Here is a 15,639-nt window from a genome sequence, read left to right on the forward strand (position 1 = left end):
CTTGTAGTGCATCCATCCAGCCCATACTTCTTTAACTTGCTGACAAGAATACTGTGGGAGACCGTGTCAAAAGCTTTGCTAAAGTCAAGGAATAACACATCCACTGCTTTCCCTTCATCCACAGAACCAGTTATCTAGTCATAGAAGGCAATTAGATTAGTCAGGCATGATTTTCCCTTGGTGAATCCATGCTGACTGTTCCTGATCACTTTCCTCTCGTCTAAGTGCTTCAGAATTGATTCCTTGAGGACATGCTCCATGATTTTTCCGGGGACTGAGGTGAGGCTGACAGGCCTGTAGTTCCAAGGATCCTCCTCCTTCCCTTTTTTTAAAGATTGGCACTATATTAGCCTTTTTCCAGTCTTCCAGGACTTCCCCCGATCGCCATGAGTTTGCAGAGCCATTGGCCATTATCTTTGAAATCACATCCGCCAATTCCTTTAGCACTCTTGGATGCAACGCATCCGGCCCCATGGACTTGTGCACGTCCAGTTTTTCTAAATAGTCCCGAACCACTTCTTTCTCCACAGACGGTTGGTCACCTCCTCCCCATGCTGTGCTGCCCAGTGCAGTAGTCTGGGAGCTGACCTTGTTCGTGAAGACAGAGGCAAAAAAAGCATTGAGTACATTAGCTTTTTCCACATCCTCTGTCACTAGGTTGCCTCCCTCATTCAGTAAGGGGCCCACACTTTCCTTGGCTTTCTTCTTGTTGCCAACATACCTGAAGAAATCCTTCTTGTTACTCTTAACATCCCTCGCTAGCTGCAACTCCAGGTGTGATTTAGCCTTCCTGATTTCATTCCTACATGCCCGAGCAATATTTATATACTCTTCCCTGGTCATTTATCCAATCTTCCACTTCTTGTAAGCCTCTTTTTTGTGTTTAAGAGCAGCAAGGATTTCACTGTTAAGCCAAGCTGGTCGCCTGCCATATTTACTATTCTTTCTATACATCGGGATGGTTTGTCCCCGTAACCACAATAAGGATTCTTTAAAATACAGGTCCAGATCTAATGCATCCAAGGGTGCTGAGAGAGTTGGCTGATGTGATTGCAGAGCCATTGGCCATTATCTTTGAAAATTCATGTTGATCACAATTGGAAAAAGGCAAATATAGTGCCCACATTTAAAAAAGGGAAGAAAGAGAACCTGGGGAACTACAGACCGGTCAGCCTCACTTCAAAGTCCCCAACAAAATCACAGAGCAGGTTCTCAAGGAATCCATTTTGAAGCACTTGGAAGAGAGGAAGGAGATCAGGAACAGTCAGCATGGATTCACCAAGGGCAAGTCATGCTTGACCAACCTGATTGCCTTCTATGATGAGACAATTGGCTCTGTGGATATGGGGAAAGTGGTGGATGTGACATATCTTGACTTTAGCAAAGCTTTTGATACGGTCTCCCACAGTATTCTTGCCAGCAAGTTAAAAAAGTATGGATTGGCTGAATGGACTGTAAGGTGGATAAAAAGCCGACTAGATTGTCGGGCTCAACGGGCAGTGATCAATGGCTTGATGTGTAGTTGGCAGCCAGTATCAAGCGGAGTGCCCCAGAGATCGGTCCTGGGGCCGGTTTTGTTCAACATCTTTTTATCAATGATCTGGATGATGGGATTAATTAAACCCTCAACAGGTTCGCAGATGACACTAAACTGGGAGGAGAGGTAGATACGCTGGAGGGTAGGGATAGGGTCCAGAGTGACCTAGACAGATTGGAGGATTGGGCCAATAGAAATCTGATGAGGTTCAACAAGGAAATGCAGAGTCCTGCACTTAGGACAGAAGACTCCCATGCACTGCTACAGGCTGGGGACCGACTGTAAAGTAGTAAGCCAGTGTCAAAGCAGCAGTTGCAATTTGAGAGATCCTGGCTCGTAGCCCCATACATAGCCTGTTAGACCTATTTCCTTATGTGATTAATCGTATACTTAGCCTGTATATATAGGATTTTTTTTTTAAAGAGTTAAGTAAGACCTTGGTTTGAAAGATCTAGATAGTAGCTCTGCCGAGAGCAGATTGGACGACACAAGTGCTGTGGGTTTTCACAGCTAGCTGATTGTGTGATCCAATACTTCATATAAATTGTTATCTTTATGTAGGAAAGGTGGGAGAAAACATACTGGCAAGCAAGAGAAATATATTGGTACACATTAGAGTGAAAACACTGGAAAGGTAGGGTCTCTTCCTCATGAAATTCGGCTAATATATAATATAAGCCACACCATGAACAGGCCACCAAAGGCTCAACATTGATCTTAGCCTTTGTTATCACTGTGGTTGAAATTTTAACAGTGTTATGAAACAATGCTAAAGATTCAACAGTAACCATCTATATAATAGTTTTATAGATTATCATTGTCCACAGAAAACCCATCTTCCTTTTGGGCAAAAAAACTATTTTGGAAATGTATTAGGAACAACAATATAGTGTGGACAGGGTGCTAGGCATGCGTGCCTTGCCATTTATATTGTAAGTAGAGCAACTAATTTTATTAACTATATGTGAATCGATGGTCCCATTTACCCCACTGTTCCAATTTGTGGTATAAACGGAACCTTCATTACAGTGGTGTAGGGAATATAAATAACAAGGTAGAACGATGTTTCCACTACAGATTGGCATCAAGTTGTAACAGACTCCCTGACTTCTTACTGCTGTATGCCAGTTCTGTTGCCCTCCATTAAAGATGCTGCATTTCCTTAGTGCTTTACATTTATACTTTTAAATGTTTGGGGATGAAGCGTGCAATAAATATAAGTCATAAATATAAGCGTGCAATAAATAATATACATGTGGTAGCTGACATGCAAACTGTTGCTGAGATATGTAGGCACTTGTGACAGATTTACATGTATAACTCTCTTGATATGTGGATTTTGAACTCTGAATACAGTATCTTTTCACTTTCTGTCTCCATAGGGAAATGGGAAGCTTGCTTAGTTAAATTCTTGCTGTGGTACTGTAAATCCCTTAAGAATGCCAAAGGGGAAACAAAGTGCTGAACCAGCTGACTTTACTTTTCAAATGTGACCTTTCTCAGTGGCTTTCTCGTTTTCTGGTTGACAGTCTGACTTTCTAGAAATTTCCTTACATGGTTGCTCTGTATTGATTTATATCTGTTTGGATGACTGTGCATGAAATAACTACATCTGATTGGGTGGGGGAGGGGGGGAGGCAGCAACTGGGAACCCAGATTAAAAGACCCAGAATGAAAAGTTTCAGACCTAGAGGTAGCAGCAGACGGATGTGATTTAAGATTGTCTGAACTAAAGACAATAATTAAAAAAAAAAAAAGTCTAGCTTAGATTTGTTTGAGAATAAGCAGAGGAGCAGAAATATGAGACTTGTGGGTTTTCAGTCTAAACAGTTAATTTGTAACTGGGAAAATTTTGTCAACATGGATGCCAGAGGCCTTTGGGGTCCAGAGCCTCCCATTACTGCTGTGCCTGAATTTAGCTATTTTCTTTCCTGTGAAGGAAATAAGGAAACATCTGCACTTTCCTGATTTCCTGTCGATCGATTGGTGATCACAGTAAGATCCTCTGAGCCCCAAGAAAAGCAGGTGTTGATGTTATGAGAACTCCCTCATCCCTTTTTCCTGATTATACCTCAGCCTGGAGGGAGTTGTAGGGAAGTGCTATGAGACATTAAATGAAAGGATTGGTTCAGGAATATGCTCTTTGTTTCTAAACAGATTATGGGCCCAATTTTCTGTTCTGCCACAACATTTTTATGCTGATGTGACTCTGCTGAAGGACACTTTTTTCCCTACATTTTTGATCCTGTAGGAAGCTAATTGCTTCCTTGACGAAGTGTAAACTTCAGCCATGGAGTCTCAAGTCTTCCAGCTGTTCATAGAATTGTTACAGCACGTGCATCAATCATAGAAATGTAAGGCTTGAAAGGTCATCCCCCATGCTGAGGAACAAACTGGAACAGGTACAGAGAAGGGCTACTAGGATGATCCGAGGAATGGAAAACCTGTCTTATGAAAGGAGACTCAATGAGCTTGGCTTGTTTAGCCTAACTAAAAGAAGGCTGAGAGGAGATATGATTGTTATCTATAAATGTATCAGAGGGATAAATGCCATGGAGGGAGAAGAATTATTTAAGCTCAGTACCAATGTGGACACAAGAACAAATGGATATAAACTGGCCATCAGGAAGCTTAGACTTGAATTTAGACGAAGGTTTCTAACCATCAGAGGAGTGAAGTTCTGGAACAGCCTTCCAATGGGAGCAGTGGGGGCAAATGACATATCTGGCTTCAAGACAAAGCTTGATAACTTTATGGAGGAGATGATATGATGGGATAGCCTAATTTTGGCAATTAATTGATCTTCGACTACTCGCGATAGATATGCCCAATGGCCTGTGATGGATGTTATATGGGGTGGGATCTGAGTTACTACAGAGAATTCTTTCCTGGGTGTCTGGCTGGTGAGTCTTGCCAACATGCTCAGGGTTTAGCCGATCGCCATATTTGGGGTCGGGAAGAAATTTTCCCCCAGGGCAGACTGGCAAAGGCCCTGGGGGGTTTTCGCCTTTCTCTGCAGCGTGGGGTCACTTGCTGGAGGATTCTCTGCATCTTGAAGTCTTTTTAAACCACGATTTGAGGACTTCAGTAGCTCAGACATAAGTTAAGGGTTTGTTATAGGAGTTGGTGGGTGAGATTCCGTGACCTGCGTTGTGCAGGAGGTCAGACTGGATGATTGTAATGGTCCCTTCTGACCTTAAAGTCTATGATTCTATGAATTAAGTGTATACCTAGACCAGGGGTTGGCAACCTTTCAAAGAAGAAGATCCATTTTTTTGTTTTTGACCAAAATATTTAGAGAGCCGGATCACATGCAAAGCTACTTGTAGAGTTAGAATTTATCAACTAATAATAATTGAACATATTAAAGTTATTACTACTCACCACTACTTTTAATGCAACTTCTGCTGTTGGACATCTTTAGAGAGTTGCTCAATGTTTGGTGAATATGCCATGATTTTCATTTTCAAGCAGGACTCAAGATTAATATCTTGCAGTTGGCTCCTCAGTTTGTTTTTGATGAAATTCATGTTGGAAAACACTTGTTCACAGAAGTACGTTGAACCGAAGATTGGGGGAAGCCCAAATGCGTATTTCTTCAGCTTACTGTACGTATCCGGTAGACCGTTCCAAACGTCGAATATAATCTGGTCTTGCCATTTAAAGTCATCCATTTCAGACCACTTGTGTTGTAGCCCCAGGGTGGATTTCTGCCATTCCAGATTTTCAAGTTCAGTGACAAGGTCTTTCAATTTTGAATTCCGTAAATCCTTGTCTTGCAAGTCCACTAATTCAAGTTTTAAATTGCGCTCAATCGATTCCCTCAAATGCTGAAAAATTCAATGCAGAAGTGTCAGCTTCAAGCAATTTCAACAGAAATGACAAAGTTCCCTTCTGAACTCATGAAATCGGTCAACAAATGCAGCTTTCATTTTGATGACTGTTTCTGCAAGGAACCTAACGTCAATGTTAGTCGTTTGTTTGTATTGCTTCAGTGTTGGGAAATGCACGAACATGCCCGTCACAATGTCTCTTACAAACAAAGACAGCTTTCATTCAAATGAAATAACTTCTTCCAAAATGGAAATTGCAGTATTTCCTTTTCCCTGTAGTTTCCGATTCAACGTGTTTAAATGAGAAGTTAAATCCACCGTGAAATTGAATTTCTGCAGCCAGTGACGATCTGTTAGTGCTACATATTTAAGGCCCTTTTCTCGAACACCCTAATTTCCTCAAAACCTCACCAGGACTGCACCCCTAGAAAGTCATCTTACCTTGTTGTACATGAGAAGATCAGAATATTGGCAGTTAACTTGTCGAAGAAGTTCACAAAACTGCTGATGATTGAGAGCACTTGCCATAAGTTTGTTAACAATCTGTAAGACCATTTCTATTACTTTTGAGATTTCCTCTGGAAAGGTTTGTGCACAAAGTGCCTCCTGGTGGATTATGCAGTGAAATGAAATTACATCTTGCTCCATGCTTTCTTTAAATAAAGAAACAAAACCTTTGTGTTCCCCCTTCATGCTCGGTGCTCCACCTGTAGCAATAGAAACTATTCTGTTGATGTCAATATCTTTTTGTTTCAGACATTCAGTGACAGCAGATACAATATCTTTGCCCCAAGTTTGTCTTTTAGTGGCAATAATATGATCAGCTTTTCTTGAGGACCTTGATCATTAATGTATCTGCCGAGTAAGGAAACCTGAGCGATGTCATCCACATCGCATGTCTCATTGCAGGCAATAGAAAAATCTGATGCTGATCTAATGTCACTAACCTGCTGGCTGGTTAAGTCTGTGGCCATCTTAATAGTTCTGTCCTTTATAGTCTTCGCAGATAATGGCATTTCTCTGATTTTCCTAACTATTTCATCTTTGTTTTTAAAATTGCTGAAGAGGTGCTTAGATGTTTTATTGAAACATTCTTTCACGTATTCTCCAAATGTGAATGACTTCCCTCATTTGATTTCTTGAGCTTCCATGAAACTAGCAGTAGTGGTTCCACTTGGCTCCTCCATCCATTTAGCAAACGTACATCTTGTTTGCTCTGCTTTGCGTCGGAGCTCCTCTACTGCTTTTCTCCTTGCATCACCAGCTGGATAGGTTTCAGCGAACGTCCAATGTTTCTTTTAAAAATGTCTTTTTAGGTTTGATTTCTTGTCGTTGGATAGTTTCTCATTGCAAATGAAGCACACCAGGAGTCCAGCTGAACTTGCTAGAAAAACAAGACTTAGTCCAATCATTTTGAAATTCTCGGTGTTTGTCTTCTATCTTTCTCTTTTTGGTTGTAATTTTTTTGATTGAAGGTATTTATCTGATCTGTTATTTCTGACTTTAGACTTGTTCCAACGTCCAACCATTTGAAAATACTAGTAAAGACATAGCACATCCGCTTCCTTTTCACAAGAAATTCCAAGAGTTTTATTGGTAGACAACAGTTGCCTTGGTAATGAGTCATTTGAATATAAACAGGAGGGGGCTGGGGTAGGGAATTGGGGTGCAGGAGGGGATGCAAGGTCTGGAAGGGAGTTTGGCTGCAGGAGGGGGTTCTAACCTGGGGCAGGGGGTTGGGGTACGGGAGGGGATGCAAGGTGCAGGCTCTGGCTGGGAGGCGCTTACCACAGGTGGCTCCTGGCCGGCAGCACAGCAGGGTTCAGGCAGGCTGCCTGCCTGCCCTGGCCCCAATGCTGCTCCTGGAAGTGGCTGGCTGCTGGCATGTCTCTGCGTGCCCTGGCGGGGCAGGAGGAGGCGGCTCCACACACTGCTCCCACCCCCAGCACCGTCCTCACAGCTGCGTGCCGGTGCTTATGGGCGTGGGCAGTGCATGGAGACCCTCTGCCCCCTCCCTCCAAGGGGCATGCCCAGACATGCCAGCAGCCAGACTCTTCCAGGAGCAGTGAGGTACCAGGGCAGGCGAGCAGCCTGCCTGAGCCGGCCTGTGCTGCCGGCCTGGAGCTGCCTGTGATAAGTGCCTCCTGGCCAGTACCTGCACCTCACATCTCCTGGCCAGTGCCTGCACCCTCAAAAAACAGCTACCCGCAAGGGGGCATCCAAAGAGCCCCATGCAGCTCTGGAGCTGCAGGTTGCCAACCCCTGACCTAGACCATCCCTGACAAATGTTTGTCTAATCTCCAATGTTGGGCTCTCCCCAACCTCCCTTGGAAGCCACTTCCAGAACTTTACTACCCTTGCAGTTAAAATTTTTTTCTTATTATCCAAGCCAAGTGTCCTTTGCTGCATACTATGACAATTATGTCTTGCTCTCCTCACAGTGGACATAGACAACAATTAATCACCATCCTCTTTATAACAACCTTCTACATATTTGAAGTATGTTATCATGTTCCCCGCTCAGACTTCTCTTCTCTAAACCAACATGACCGGTTCTAATGCTGGCTTCACCATAGTACCCTGCCAGTGTGCCTCAAACCTGACCTGACTGGCCACCTGTAGCAGTGGGAGGGTAATTATTTCTCCGTGATAGATTAGTTTGTTAATGGAGACTGTCGATAGTAGTGTTTATTAGTATCAGTTGTGGTGGGAGGTAGGCATCTGTCAAGTGAGAACTGGTCCAAGGCTACGCAACTGATTTGCGTACAGTATTGAACAGTTTTAGTAGGTGGGAGTACATTTTGGCCATTACTGACTTTTGACTGGAAACTTTTCACTCTTCATTTGTATGGTAATTTGTTAGGAAGATTGATCACTTATTATAGCTGACTGTTCTGCCTTTAGAGTATGTTGAATCAGTGCTGTTGGTTTTGAATATTTTGCAGATACTTTATTTTATGGAGAGTGATCATATAATGCATGATGAGTACAAACTAGAGGGTTGAAACATATCAGTGGTGTATGGTTTGTGATCTCTGCCTTGACTAACTTTTTAGTATTGTTCTTGGAAGTAAATTCCATGAGACACCATGTGATGGTACCAGTTATTGGGGATCTGTCTGTGCTGGATCCATGCTAATGGTGCTGGTTGGCTCTTTGGTTGTGGGGTTTTCTTGTGTGTCGTATTTGCCGTATACATTTTAGACCGAATGACTGGTCAATTTATTATACTATATTATTCACATCTACTTCCCCTAGGGTCCTGAAGACTCTTGATACCGGAGGTAGCTTTTGCAGGATCATTGCAGATCCCTGCAGAACTAAGCAACCATATCATGCCACCCTTACTTCTGCACTGCTGCCTTCCGAGCTGGGTGGCTGGCCGGCCAGCAGCTGCCACTCTCCAGCCGCTTAGCTCTGAGGGCAAGGAAAAAGGACAAGCAAGGACCAAAAAAAAAGAGGTCACGTCTGGGAAAACCCAGACATATGGTAACCCTATTTTTTGTGATCTCACAACACCCCTACAAGAGCCTTGCCACCCACTTTTGGGTCTGGACCCCCCAGTTTGAGAAACGGTGCTCTAAGTTATCAATTATAGCAATCACGAGTGTTACAAGTAACAGTAGTAGGCTTTAAAAAAAGACTTTCAGACAGAACTGTGGTTTAGGTTCAGTGTCTCTTTAAAATATATTTGTGGCATTATGTGACCATTACACTTTTGAATGTTAAGGTATTTCATTTTGCTACTTGTATTTTAAATTGTTAAACAATTTCTTACTATTATCTAGTGCATTATCTAGGTTGTCTATAGTCCTTTTCAGGCAAATGGAGCCCAAAGTTTGGTGGGACTTTTGTTATAACACCTGTTTTCCCACGTCCTCATGCCTTTCTGAAAAAAGTCTCCTTGGCTGAATCTTTTCATGCTTGATCTAAGCCCAGAAGTACATTTTTATGGAAAATCTGAAGAAAATCTCATCGACCATTTTTGAGATATTGGAGAATATGAAAAGTATATATATTTTTAGTCTCTTCAGACTTTTTTCTTTCATTGATAACTTAGCCCATTTGCTTAACAATTTTTTTTAAGACTTGTATGCAAAATGGTGAGTTTATGGCCAAGATTTTCAAAAATGATTAGTGATTTTTGGATTCCCAAACTCAGACATCTTAACAGGATTTGTTTGTTAGAGGGGAGGCTCAATAGTTCATTTGTTAAATTTTGAAGAGAGTGGGGTTAAGGGTAAATCACTTCTGAGCATCCATAGCAGAATCTGCAAAGATTCTAACAGAATTTAATGGTATCCTGTTTTCTTATGCCATCACATTGCATTTTCCCTACATGAACTGATAAGCCCACTGGTTGCTGCTAGCATAGTTTGCAGGGGGTAGAGTTCATGGTCACATCTTTGCTATAAAAATCAACAGTGTTGGGGAACCCAGTTGTAGCACAGTTGAATCATATGAGCAGACAACACTGTTTCTTCTTGCAGGATAGCAGGGGTTGTGCTGTAATCATGTCCCTGAAACATTCTATAGCCTTGGATCTCTCCAAGGCTGTATCCTGAGTTGGGCAATGTTTTCAAAGTGACAGCCCTATGCCCAGTTTTAGGATTGTTTTGAGCCATTTCAAAGTTGTAGCAACAGTTTAACAGCCCACAGCAACTGTACTCTTCAGTTCAGGAATTGAAGAATACCATTTCCTGCTGATTTGGAGGGGGGAATTTAAGTAGACTGTAAAACAGAACACACAATTATGCTCTATGCAGGTGATGCTCTTGTATTTGTATTAAGCCGGAGGTTACCATTCCTAATCTTCTAATCACTGTTAATAAGTTTAGAGACACCTCAGAACATAAAATTAATTGGGGTATATCAGAAATCTTAGGCATTAACAAATATGCCCACAAAGGCCTTTTCTAAAATTGGAACTTTCAGTGGCAGTCCTTTTACATGAAATATTTAAGACTACTGATTCCCAGTAATATTCAGGATATCCCAAAGATATGTATAGAACCAATTATTGCCCAAGTGGCTAGCAATTTGAGAAGGTAGAATTTGTTAATCCTCAGTTTGTTGGGTAAAATTAATATACTGAAAATGAATGTCCTTTCCAGAATCTCCCTATTTCTATTCCTCACCAGAAGCTGATACTGCATCACTGACCCCCAAGTTCAATAAATGAGAACTGCATGGGACAAAAAAAGCTCATGGGTTTAACTCTCGGATCCATGTCTGCACTCCTCTGTTCTTTCCTCTCATGTTGGCACCATTATTGTAGCCCTTACCTCTCATGTCAGCTATCTCAATTCCTGTATCTTCCAGCTTTTTAAGAAGCACATTTGTCATACCAGCTCCTGTAGTATCATCAATGTCAATAAATTCTAGAAAATGCTCTCTGACAGTCACCATTGCAGGGACATTTTCACTAGGTTCTGTTGTTGTTACAAAACACACCATTCAAGTCATTTGTTCCGTATGGCTGATGTCAGGTGTGCAGTCCAGAATAACAGAGTAATATCTTGCTGACTTCAGATCTGCCACAATCTTCTGTTTGACTTTTGTTGCCAGTAACTGTATGATCTCATTTTGAATTGCTTTTCAAGGTAGGGGTGTGTGTACATTTCTTGGGTGGTGACTCTTCTTAGATGCTCCTGGAGTACAGCATCAAACTCAGCCGTCAGCTCCACAATTTTAAGGAAGTTTCCATTGTTTGGCACATACAGCCGATCTGAAGTGCCACACAGTACTAGGTTTTGGGTAACAAGTATTCTCACAATGGCAATGAGCCTTTTCAGAACATTTTGCTAGTGAAGAGACTCTGATGCGATCTTCTCTTGATGCTGATCATCTATGTGGCCTTTAACCTTGGTCTCATCTCAAGCTCTTTCTACCTATGGAATGATATCTGGTGATTTTCTGCCTTCTCATGGCATGCCAGATTTCTAGCCAGATTTTTCCAGTCCTTTGTTCCTGTAGAAAACCAATGTGGCTGGAACATTAGACTGGAAGAGTTTGCAGCAAAAACAATATGCAGCATTCTGGGTTTTTGAGTACATGAGCCAGGGCCTCTCCGCTTTGTCATCATTGGGGATTTCACGCCAGTAATGTGTTGGATGGAAACTTCTATTTTCATTGTCTTTGGGGAACATGAAGTTTTTCACTTGCTGTGGCCCATGCAGTACAAGGAAGTTCCTCAGGCCACTGCTCAAGTGGGTCCACAGTCCTGGATCATCTAGACTTAAGGAACTAAACTCAGCAGCAGCTGTTTCTTGTGCCTCTATCACACTCTTCTCTGATCTACACTTTTCTTCAGGAATGTGCATGGTTACATCCATTTGAGATGGAGATATGGATGTTGCAGTAGCTGCCAGGTTACCTGCACTCCGACTGGAAGATCAGGCATCCCCTCACCACTCACATCCTCACTGGGGCCGGAAGGTTCATTGTGAAAATTTGTGTCTATGTATCTCAGAAGAGCTCCTTCCTGTTTAGATAGAAAAGCTTCCTTTGCTTTCTTTCCTTTTTCTGAATGCTGCCCCAGAAGGGTGTTTTCTTCTTTCACTCATGACTGGTGTTCTGTGCCAGCTATAGTGGCTCTCAACACTCAATTGAAGGGGACAAATAAGCAGGCTGGTAGCAGGGCCTGAGTGAGGGATGATATCAGCGCTGTAAGGGCCTAACTGGCTCCTACTACTTCAGCTGATTGCCTGTTCTCCTCAAGTGGGTTCAGGGAAGCAGCAGGAAACAGGAAGCTCCTTGAGAAGCTGGTGTTAATCAGTCCAGGATCCTGGGGGTGCTAGAGAGGTACATAAGAGGCTCCTCCTCCTCTCTCTCCCTGCAGCTCCTGCTGCTTTCTGTTATTCCCTCTCACCTTTTCTCCTGCCTGCTTGTTATGTCTCTTGTTCCCTCCTTCCTCCAGCATAGCATTCCACCATCTCTGCATCTAGAGCAGAGAGAATACATATGCACCAGCAGCAGACACAATTTTCTACACTCTGGGTCCTAGTGGCACCCCCCCCCCCCCCCCCCCGTTCACAGTGGTCAGATTCTTACCAAAAAGTATCCCTCGTGATCAAGCATAATTAAAGATCACGATGGCAGCGTCTTCACTGAAGGTGGTGACGTGAAATGTCGGTGGAGAGAACTGTGCCAGTCTGTATGCTTCATTAGAGTCACTCACGGTATAGGAAGACAGAACGAGTATGGAGCCGGAGCCATCAATCCTGCGAGAGGAAATGGTGTTTGCTATTATGAAAATGAAGCCTGGGAAAACACCAGGTGTAGAAAACGCACCAGCAGAACTGTTAAAAAGTGACCATGGTATTGATCTTTTGTGGAAAAATTGTTATGAGATATGGATAACTAAAAATTGGCTGTATGACTGGACAAAGGGAATCTTTCTGCCCTTACCAAAGAAAGGAGACATAACAGAGTGTAGTAACAGTTGAATCATCTCCCTAATATCTTATGTGAGGAAAGTTCTGCTGTAAGGTAATCCAAGATCACATGAAGTGAATGATAGAAGCAGAACTACCAGAAGAACAAGTTGGTTTCAGAGAGTGAGAAAACGTGATCAAATTGCAAATATCTTCATATTGTTGAAAAATGCAGGGCATACAATCACCCATTGATTATTATACTCAAAAGCATTCAGTGCTGTCTGACATGACTCTTTTGGAGGATACTGGCAGATGTGGGGATTCTAAAGCATCTAATTGAACTCATTCCAAGTCTCTGTCATCAACAGACCATGGTGTGAACAGCAGCAAGCAACAGCGTGTGGCTTTCCACTGGGCAGGGTGTGAGATAAGGCTATGTTCTGTCTCCAAGCCTTTTCAACATATACACAGAGTTTATAATGAGAAGCCTTGAAAGGTTTTGACAAAGTGGAAGGAGTTGATTTCCATTGGTGGACACCTTTTAACCGACCTCAGATATGCTCATGACACAACACTCTTTTTCTACAACCACTGATGTAATGCAACGAATGTTTGCATTTGTAAAAAGAGTCACTGAGGAAGATGGACTAACCCTGAATGACGCAAAAACTGAATGTACTCATGTTCAGATGATTTTAAAAAATAGTGTGCAAGCAGACATCATGATTAAGGGTCAAGTGGTAGAAGCAGTAGATGTATGATCCCAAGTACTGAATTCATATCCAGCTAAGGAGGCTGTTCTTCAGATTTCTTTGGAAGACTACAAATGGCTTACTCAGCCATTACCTCCCTTACAAAAGCTTGGAAAAAACTTGGCATCTCAAAATGTACAAAAGTTGACAGGGGAAAAGCTAATTTCTTCCCCATAGCAACTTAGGGATGCAAATTGTAGGAAATGCATGCTGCTCCTAAGAAGAAAATTGGAGCTTTTGAGATATGATGCTGGTGAAGACTCTTGCATATCTCCAAGAGAAAAGAAGACAAATGCTTATGTTAAAAACATTCTTGGAGAGAAATAGACCGTGCTGGTGAAATTCAGCAGGTGCAAACATATTTGCTTTGGTCACATCAAACATAGAGATGGAAAGTTATTGTGGAAGGAATGGTGTGGACCATAGTAGGGGATGACTCAGAGATGGGTAACATGCAACATTACTGGGAGGTCAGCTACTGAATGCTGAAAGCTAGCGATGGATCAAAAAGGCTTCTGAAAATTCTGCTATGATGTCACCAATATTCAGACATGAATAAATGGATTTTACTAACTTTACTTATAGTCCAAACAGTAGTAATTCGAAGTACAAGTGTGAAGAGCTCTTGTTTTGAATGAACCAAAAGTAAAAGTGATAACAGGTATTTGAAATATTTGCAATGGAGATGATTAATTTTGGGAGGTTATATTGGAAGGAATAGTGCAAGTGGCATGTAGTTGCATTTCCTTTCCAAAACAAGTCTTCACAGAATTTTCAATTAATAAATAATTTATATTGAACCATTGGACCTGCAGACTTTTCCAGTTTTATCCCTGGAGAGCAATTTTGTTGACTGTCAGAATGTCTGCTGTTTGTGTAAAAGATGGCTTTTGATTTTTATGAATGTGATACTGTCACATATAACATTTTACAGCTGCTGCAATGGCATCTCTTATTTTCAGGTGGACACTTAGAGGTATATGGGGACTACACATATTTGATGCTAACACTCTCCAGATCTTAATATACTATACATAACTTTCCTTTATTTCTCAGTTTCCTTTCCTGAATTTTAAATGTTTAGTATGATCCATTACAAATAATTAGGATCTTGAATAATATTTTACAGCAGTATCTTGTGTAGTATTTGTATTACTTGCTTCAGTTGCATTGTTACCGAAGATTGATAAATGTTCAAAATATTGTGGGTATATAACAGTTATTTGATTTCCTTTCATAAATCATAAAGACTGCTCTTTTTCCAAAGGAACAGAAGAATCATAAACTTATAAATTAACAACTCCCCCTTCCCTAAGTTTAGGATTTTTGAGAGATGTGTAAAGCTTTCACTTGAATCCCTTCAGGTACGCTTGGTGCCACGTATAAAATTTCTGTTCTTTTTGCTTCACCAGTTAGTATTTTCACAGAAACATAGAAATGTAGGTCTGGAAGGGGCTTCAAGGGGTCACCAAGTTCAGCCCCCGGTGCTAAGGCAATACCAAGTAAATCTAGACCACCCCTGACAGGTTATTAAAAACCCACAAGTGATGAGGATTTCACAGCCTCCTTTGGAAGCCTATCCCAGAACTTAACTACCCTTATAGTTAGAAAGATTTCCCAAATTACTAACTTAAATCTCCCTTGCTGCAGACTAACCCATTATTTCTTGTCCTATCTTCAGTGGACATGGAGAACAATTGATCACTGTTCTTTTTATAACAGCCCTTAATGTTTTTGAAGACTTATCAGGTCCCCCCGTAGTCATCTTTTCTCAAGACTAAACATGCCCAGTTTTTTAACCTTTCCTCATAGGTCAAGTCTTCTAAACCTTTAATCATTTTTGTTGCTTGCCCGGACTCTCTACAATTTGTCCACATCTTTTCTTAAGTGTGTTGCCCAAAATTGGACACAGTACTCCCTCTGAGGCCTCATCAGCGCTAAGTAGAGCGGGACAATTATTTCCCGGGTCTGTCTTACTTAACTTTTTCTGCAACTGCATCACATGTTGACTCACGTTTAATTTGTAATCCACTATAAACCTTCAGATCCTATTCAGCAGTACTACAACATGCAGGGTTACCCCCCATTTTGTAGTTCATTTGATTTTTTTTTCCTTCCCAAATGCTGTACTTTTGCCT

At 41.7% G+C, this 15,639-nt stretch overlaps 1 protein-coding gene across 2 annotated transcripts in view; it reads left to right on the top strand.

Moving 5' to 3' along the window:
- WDR70 (WD repeat domain 70) overlaps positions 1-15,639 on the top strand; it is a 265,961-nt gene that overhangs the window by 33,197 nt on the left and 217,125 nt on the right. The gene's annotated exons all lie outside the window — the stretch shown is intronic.

This window comes from Natator depressus, chromosome 5 (assembly GCF_965152275.1).
Source record: "Natator depressus isolate rNatDep1 chromosome 5, rNatDep2.hap1, whole genome shotgun sequence".
NCBI classification, from domain to species: Eukaryota; Metazoa; Chordata; order Testudines; family Cheloniidae; genus Natator; species Natator depressus.